This window comes from Chelonia mydas, chromosome 5 (assembly GCF_015237465.2).
Source record: "Chelonia mydas isolate rCheMyd1 chromosome 5, rCheMyd1.pri.v2, whole genome shotgun sequence".
NCBI lineage: Eukaryota > Metazoa > Chordata > Testudines > Cheloniidae > Chelonia > Chelonia mydas.
The window spans coordinates 112,359,394-112,367,122 of NC_051245.2; the positions used below are offsets into that span (position 1 = coordinate 112,359,394).

The window sequence follows — 7,729 nt, forward strand, 5'->3', positions numbered from 1 at the left end:
GTCACAGGGAATTCTTTTCACCTCCAAACATTCTCCTACCATCAATGTTACTATGTATGCTATGAAAGTACACTTCTTCCCTGGCAATTGCTGGTGATACACTTATCTCATTCTTAAAAAAAAAAAAAATTGGCCGTAAAAAAGACTTTCATAGAATATCAGGGTTGGAAGGGACCTCAGGAGGTCATATAGTCCAACCCCCTGCTCAAAGCAGGACTAATCCCCAATTTTTGCCCCAGATCCCTAAATGGCCCCTCAAGGATTGAACTCACAACCCTGGGTTTAGCAGGCTAATGCTCAAACCACTGAGCTATCCCCCCTTGTGGGGTATCTCACATTAAAAGAAACAGCCTGAGAAAATATGGTTTAAGTGTTGTAATGTTTAAGGCAATGTCCTGAAGAGATGCGTGCAACGTGCTATTCTTTGATTCCCATCTTATTGCGGGTAGAAAGATGTGTACTGCCAGAGTGCTTAAGTTACTGTATCCATCTCCCTCTCCCTATCCAGCAAAGCACCTGTTTTTCCCCAACATAGGATACAGGTAAGTCCTATTGCCTTCACACAGACTTACAAAGGAGTGCAGTTCCTGAAGTGTCTGGGGAGGTATTGCTAAAGCACAGAGAGGAAAAGTGCAGATGAGGGTACTTAGAGAAGAAGGGCAATGTTGTGCTTTCAGAAACAGTATTTCGAAGTCCAGAGGTGAGCTGAAGTCAAGGGACCTGCACTGACTTACACCACTTGAAAAGCTGAACCTTCATTTTTGGGGTGTTCCTATATTAGGAGAAAACATGCGGATTCACAAGCTTCACTCAGATCAAGTATTTTTACTCACAAGCCAAAGGAAAACATCCAGATCCATGATCTTTTCTCTGCACACGTATAGCAGGAGGGAAAAAACAACAAAAACACACCATTAAAAATGTAATTCATTCATGTTCTTTATAGTTGACCAAAAAAAAAAAATCTGTTAGCCCCATTAGCTTCTTCTCTTAATTAATGTATTATTCATGTAGAGAAAAGTGACTAGTAATGAACTGGCTGTTGATAATTGCCCAAAATCTGAAGGTATCAAATCTCAGGGGCTCTGAATTACTAAATGATGGAGGCACCTCCATATGTTTGCAATTGGGGTTCAGTTTAGCAGGCACCCTTCAGCTTTGATTGCTTATCTGAATGTTATCAAAGATGCTCAAAACTCTTGAGGTCACTACAAGATGAGGATATGGGCTTCTCAGGAAGGGGAGGAAGGTGGTCTCCTCTTCTTCCTACCTAATTGTTTTACTTCCTGGGAGTGGACCTTCCTCTTCCAATCCTCCACCTAGGGCTCAGTTGCTCTGGGTGAGGAAGAAGGGGGTCTTCTCTTTTCCTCTCTATTCAGTGTTGGATACCAGGGATGTGTCTTCCTTTAGTCCCTCTATCTGAATTTTGGACTCTGTCGAAATGACTTGAACTCAGTTCTTGGCCCTCCAGTTACCAAGGGATTGCAACATCTGTTGTAGGTTCTTGGGAAGAGGTCATTCTCTGGTTTTCTGCTTAAGCATCTGGAGTCTGGTGTGTTTCTATTCACGACACACTCCGGAGGTGAGGAAGTCTGCACCTTTTCATGTTGGGAGTGTCTGATTCACACGTATGAAGAGTTTCTTCTTGTCCACTGCCCATAGTTTTGGCTTCCTGGGCAGGAATCTCACCTCTTTTATACATAGGGATACTTTCCCCTGGCCTGTTCCCCTCCATTGGCCACTGAGAAGAGACTGAGCAGGGATCTTCACACACCCCTGTCCATATGGTCATGAGAATGGTGCTTTTTATTTTTTAAACAAATGTCATTACTAATCCCAAACTTGTTATATGAAGCCCAAACAGGTGCACAGTATTATTTGTGAGAGTTGCAAAACCCCAAACTCCATGGAAATGGCTCGTCCCTAATTTGCAGCTGAAAAACAGGTAGTAAAACAAGCAATTACTCTATTTGTATACACAACTTCGGTAGAAAACAAGGACACTCCTAAAGATATGGTCTTTAATTTTCACTGGATGTTTCCTTTAACTTATTATTGACTGGAAAAAAAAACAGAAAACCACACATAGTAAGTCTGTTTTGATCATTTACTGAAATTGCCAGGCAAAGTTCAAACGGTTTAAAGTTTCATTTAAAGAATCTAAAGTCCAAATAACTATTTGAAAAATCAGGCTAGAAATCTCATGAGAGCTGTTGTCCTTGGAAGGATAGTCTAGTGGTTAGGGCACTAATATGGTATGCAGGACACTAGAGTTCAAGCCTCTTCTTTGCCACAGGCTTGCTGTGTGACCTTGGGCAAGTCACTATCTCTCAGTGCCTCAGTTCCCCCATCTGTATTTGGGTATAATAGTACTGTCTTGCCCCACAGAGTTGTTGTGAGGATAACTACATTAAAGATTTTGCAGGCTCATAGGAGGTAAAGACGTGCTGTTTCTTGAAAGATATGTATAAAGCCTTGATTCTGCTTGGTTCAGAAAACAGTTTTTCTTTTGTAACTTCTAATTTGTGTCTTGGCAGAAAGGAGGAAGGAAAGCGGTGCACACAAAGAAGGAAAATAATTTTTGAACCTCAAGATAGGTTTAATTACAATTGAGGGATGTCATGAGTCAGTTTATTCGTCTTTTGTGGAGACTACTCTCTTCTCACACTTGGCGCGCCTCTTCAAATTAGCTAGGAACATAGGGTGGCTGAGGGTAGAAGTGTTATTTTTTAAAAAAAACAACCTATATTGCTCAGGGTTCTAGTAATTATTGACAGATCCATTCAGCCACTCATATGTAAAGTTAGCACTAATAGCCATTTGGAAATGCAGGAGGGAATTTTGCCTTCAGACTTTCTTTCTGCAAGATCAAGACACTGATTTAAAACTTTAATATTCTTAAATATTGTTCTTAGCCTAGTGTCTAGGATCAAGGTAACTATGGGCTGAACAAGGCTTTATACATATCTTTCAAGAAACAGCACATCTTTACCTCCTATGAGCCCCTCAAAATCTTTAATGTAATTATCCTCAACAACTCTGAGGCAAGGCAGTACTATTAGCCCCATAATACAGATGGGGGAACTGAGGCACTGAGAGATAAAGTGACTTGCCCAAACATCACCCAGCAAGCCTGTGGCAAAGGAGAGATCTATCTCAAAGAATTTAGGTGGGCAATCTACACAATGTTTCAAATTCCATCTCTGCATAAGGTCTGACCCAAGTATTGAAGCAGAAAAGCAAGCTGATAAGTGCAGGGTCCTGCACTTAGGATGGAAGAATCCAATGCACCGCTACAGACTAGGGACCGAATGGCTCGGCAGCAGTTCTGCGGAAAAGGACCTAGGGGTGACAGTGGACGAGAAGCTGGATATGAGTCAGCAGTGTGCCCTTGTTGCCAAGAAGGCCAATGGCATTTTGGGATGTATAAGTAGGGGCATAGCGAGCAGATCGAGGGACGTGATCGTTCCCCTCTATTCGACACTGGTGAGGCCTCATCTGGAGTACTGTGTCTAGTTTTGGGCCCCACACTACAAGAAGGATGTGGATAAATTGGAGAGAGTCCAGCGAAGGGCAACAAAAATGATTAGGGGTCTAGAGGACATGACTTATGAGGAGAGGCTGAGGGAGCTGGGATTGTTTAGTCTGCAGAAGAGAAGAATGAGGGGGGATTTGATAGCTGCTTTCAACTACCTGAAAGGGGGTTCCAAAGAGGATGGCTCTAGACTGTTCTCAATGGTAGCAGATGACAGAACGAGGAGTAATGGTCTCAAGTTGCAATGGGGGAGGTTTAGATTGGATATTAGGAAAAACTTTTTCACTAAGAGGGTGGTGAAACACTGGAATGCGTTACCTAGGGAGGTGGTAGAATCTCCTTCCTTAGAGGTTTTTAAGGTCAGGCTTGACAAAGCCCTGGCTGGGATGATTTAACTGGGACTTGGTCCTGCTTCGAGCAGGGGGTTGGACTAGATGACCTTCTGGGGTCCCTTCCAACCCTGATATTCTATGATTCTATGATTCTATGATGCAGCAATTCAAAACTGGATACCTAAATTCCAAGTTCACACACACACTTATTTGCACCATGCAAATGAGCATTAAGTCAGTTCACACAATTCTGTTTTGTACATGATAATAATACCTCTTTACAAATGTGGACTTTGTATACACAATAGAGATGGATGATTTAAAAAAAAATAACTTGCAGAGGTTAGGGGCACTTTAATGTATTCTAGGAAGAAAATAACTAAATTTCTAACTGAGCAATTCTAGTAGCAATACTCAACTTTAATAGCGTAAAAGATTTTTGTATCTATATATACACAAACAAAAGAAAACACTGAGCAAAAACAGTACTATGTAAAAAGTTTAACTCAAATGACAAAAGTTCTTCATATCAGCTTTGGTTTAACTCAATCTGGATTTGTGAAATAGCGGTGGTTCGCTACAGGTATTTCTGACACTTACCTTGTAACTGAACATGCAGAAACGTTTTGATCTGGTATCCACGGTACATTTCTACTTTGAACCAAGTTCAGTGAGAGATCAGATAGAGCAAGTCATATGGTATTTCATTCACAGTGTCATTTGCTGAGCTTAGCCTGTATGATGAGGAAGGCAAGGTCAGCATTGTGGAAGCTCAAAAACAGACTCCAATGAGAGACTGCTGAATCGGAATTAATTTGCAAACTGGACACCACTACATTAGGCTTGAATAAAGACTGGGCGTGGATGTGTCATTACACAAAGTAAAACTATTTCCCCATGTTTATTTCCCCCCCGCCTACTGTTCCTCACATGTTCTTGTCAACTGCTGGAAATGGCTCACTTTGATTATCACTACAGAAGGTTTGTTTTTTTTCTCTCCTACTGGTAATAGCTCCCCTTAACTGATCACTCTCGTTATAGTGTGTTTGGTAACACCCATTGTTTCATGTTCTCTGTGTACATAAAATCTTCCCACTGTATTTTCCACTGCATGCATCCAATGAAGTGAGCTGTAGCTCACGAAAGTTTATGCTCAGATAAATTTGTTAGTCTCTAAGGTGCCACAAGTACTCCTTTTCTTTTTGCGGATACAGACTAAGATGGCTGCTACTCTGAAACCTATTTTTACTTGGTTTCTCAAAACAAGAAAGGCTGCATTACTGTGAAGGACCCAACCTATTTCATGATTCTGCAGTGAAAAATTCTCCACAGAATTCACTTCTTGGTGCAGAAATGTGCTTATTAATTTCAGCTTTAAAAAAATTATCCAAGTATAGATATGCTCTAGTTCAATCAGCAGTTACGGACTTGAAGCTGATAATTACTAATAAAATACAGACAGCCTGAAACAATAGCTCTGAAAGGTCTGAACTGCTCCATGTATCCCAGTGGGATATCGACTCTGAAATCTAAAGATGAAGAGTTAAATTCCTAGGGTTACCAGATGCTAAATACAAAATATCGGGACCGCCGCAGGGGGAGAGCCTTATCAATTGTTACACTCACCAGGCACGTTTGGCAGCGGGAAATAAATCTTGCAGCTGAAGAAAGAAGTACCCGCCGCTGAAATGCCGCCGAAGCCCGTCAGCAACTAAAGTACCCGCCGCCGAAGTGCCGCCGAAGACCCGGACGTGCTGCGTGAGTGTAACAACTGAAAAGGCGCTCCCCCTGCCTGTCAGTGCAGCCTAAGGAAGAAGGAAAAAAAAAAAAGACACGCCCGAAGCAAAAAATCAGGACAAATGGCATCCCCACCATACTTTGGTCAGGACACGGGACAAACTGCTCAATATCGGGACAGTCCCAATTTTATCGGGACATCTGGTCACCCTATTAATTCCCACATTTACAATTTTGCAACTGATGATTTTGGCCAAAATATCCAACTAATGTGCTTACCCCACAATTTCAACCTGCAAACCATGCTGCCCCTGTCAACTCCAGTCAACCTGTGGAACACATTGCCAGGGGATGTTGTGAAAGCAAAAACTATAACAGGGTTCAAAAAAAAAAAAAAGGGGGAAGTACTTGTGGCACCTTAGAGATTAACAAATTTGAGAGAGTTGTGGCACAAACTGTCAGCATCGTCTGTGTGGTATGTAGATTGTAATGGATTTTTTACCTTCAGTCCTTTTGGTAAGATGTCCATCCGTTTGCATTTGGAAAGAAAGATGATGTCTGTCTGTATCTGTACGAGTTTTTTCATGAAGTTGATAGATTTCCACGCCATACGGCTAAATGCAGTGCCTTGCATAATGACAGGTTTCAGTAGCCACACGGCTGCTACTCTGAAAAAGCGTTCAAAAAAGAATTAGACAAGTTCATGGAGGATAGGTCTGTCAGTGGCTATTAGCTAAGATGGGCAGGGAGGCAGCCCCATACTCTAGGTGTCCCCAGCCTCTGACTGCCAGCAGCTGGGAGATGATGATAGGATATGGATCACTTGATGACTGCCTGTTCTGATGCATCTGGCATTGGCCACTGTCAAAAGACAGGATACTGGGTAGATGGACCATTTGTCTGACCCAGTGTGGCCGTTCTTATGTTCTTAAAAGATCCAGCTGCCCTTCTCAGATGCTAAAAACTCCAACCTGATCTCTATCTAAGTGCAGTTGAATATTGTCAAAGCAAAAATCTGTAGCATACTGAAAAGTGAAAATGTGGAGATGAGTAAAATAAATTCATTTTAATATGAAAATAAACACAGGGACCACTGCACTAATTGGATCATTCACTTTCATATTTAATTCATTAAAAGCTCATGTTTTAATTTAACTGAAGCTATCACAGAATTTCCAGAGTGCCAAAGAATTTAGGTTCAATTTGCAGTACAGTACATAGGGCCTTGGTTATTACTGTGCTCTCTAGCGCCATGATTCAGCAAAGCACTTACAGATGTGCTTAAGTATCATTGACTTTAGCCCCTATTCAGCAGAGTACTTAGCATGTATTTAAGGGCATTCTTGAATTGGTGTTAATGCATATGGAAAAGTAAAAAAATATATACATCTCCTTGACTTTATGCCTGTAAGATTCTTTCAGGCAAAGACTTAATACACATTCAGTTTCTATAATTACCAGTTATTGGGATCTGCCAACTTGTTATTTTATAGCTTTGCTCTCATGCTAAAAACAAGAACTGTATGAAAAATGACAATTTTTATGGGAAATTTTAGGAAAAACTTTTTCTTCAAAGCCACCTTGTGAAAAAAAAATTGTTTTGAAGAAAAACAAAATTTAAAACAAAAATATTTTCAGCTTCTGAAAGTCATTTTTGTACCAAAAAAATAAAAACTTTGGTTTTCAGAAAAAAATCAATCAATCAAGTTTTAAAATCCCCGAAGTGAAAATGTTTATGGAAAATGGAGAAATGTTACCAAATGTGTTTTGGTTATTTATTTATGTTTTTTTCATAAATAAGCAGACATTTCTGACAAAAAGAAAAAAGTTACACGAAAATTTTTCCATAAAAATTTTCATTTTGGTAAAACAAACATTTTTCATCCAAAAAATGTTTGGACAATTTTTTTTTGACCAGCTCTACTTATAACCCAGTTTTAAAAGGGGAAATTTGTTTCCCAGATATCAGCGCTTATCTGTTGCATCAGAGATGATGCCTAGTTTTTCTGTTTATGGGACAGTTTGTACAATCATTCAGTAATTACTCAATTTATTGGGAATGGTCTCATTTTATTTTGCTGTTAAACAAGAGTTGAAACCTAACCTGGCTTCTGGTTCCTGAGTG

At 40.4% G+C, this 7,729-nt stretch overlaps 1 long non-coding RNA gene across 1 annotated transcript; it reads right to left on the reverse strand.

The window, feature by feature from the left end:
- Positions 1-1,863: 1,863 nt before the first annotated feature.
- Positions 1,864-6,158, reverse strand: LOC122465949. The gene is made up of 3 exons (XR_006291106.1): positions 6,107-6,158; positions 4,468-4,601; positions 1,864-1,934 (listed from the first exon to the last, which is right to left on the reverse strand). It is a non-coding gene; the product is annotated as an uncharacterized LOC122465949 (long non-coding RNA).
- Positions 6,159-7,729: the final 1,571 nt, after the last annotated feature.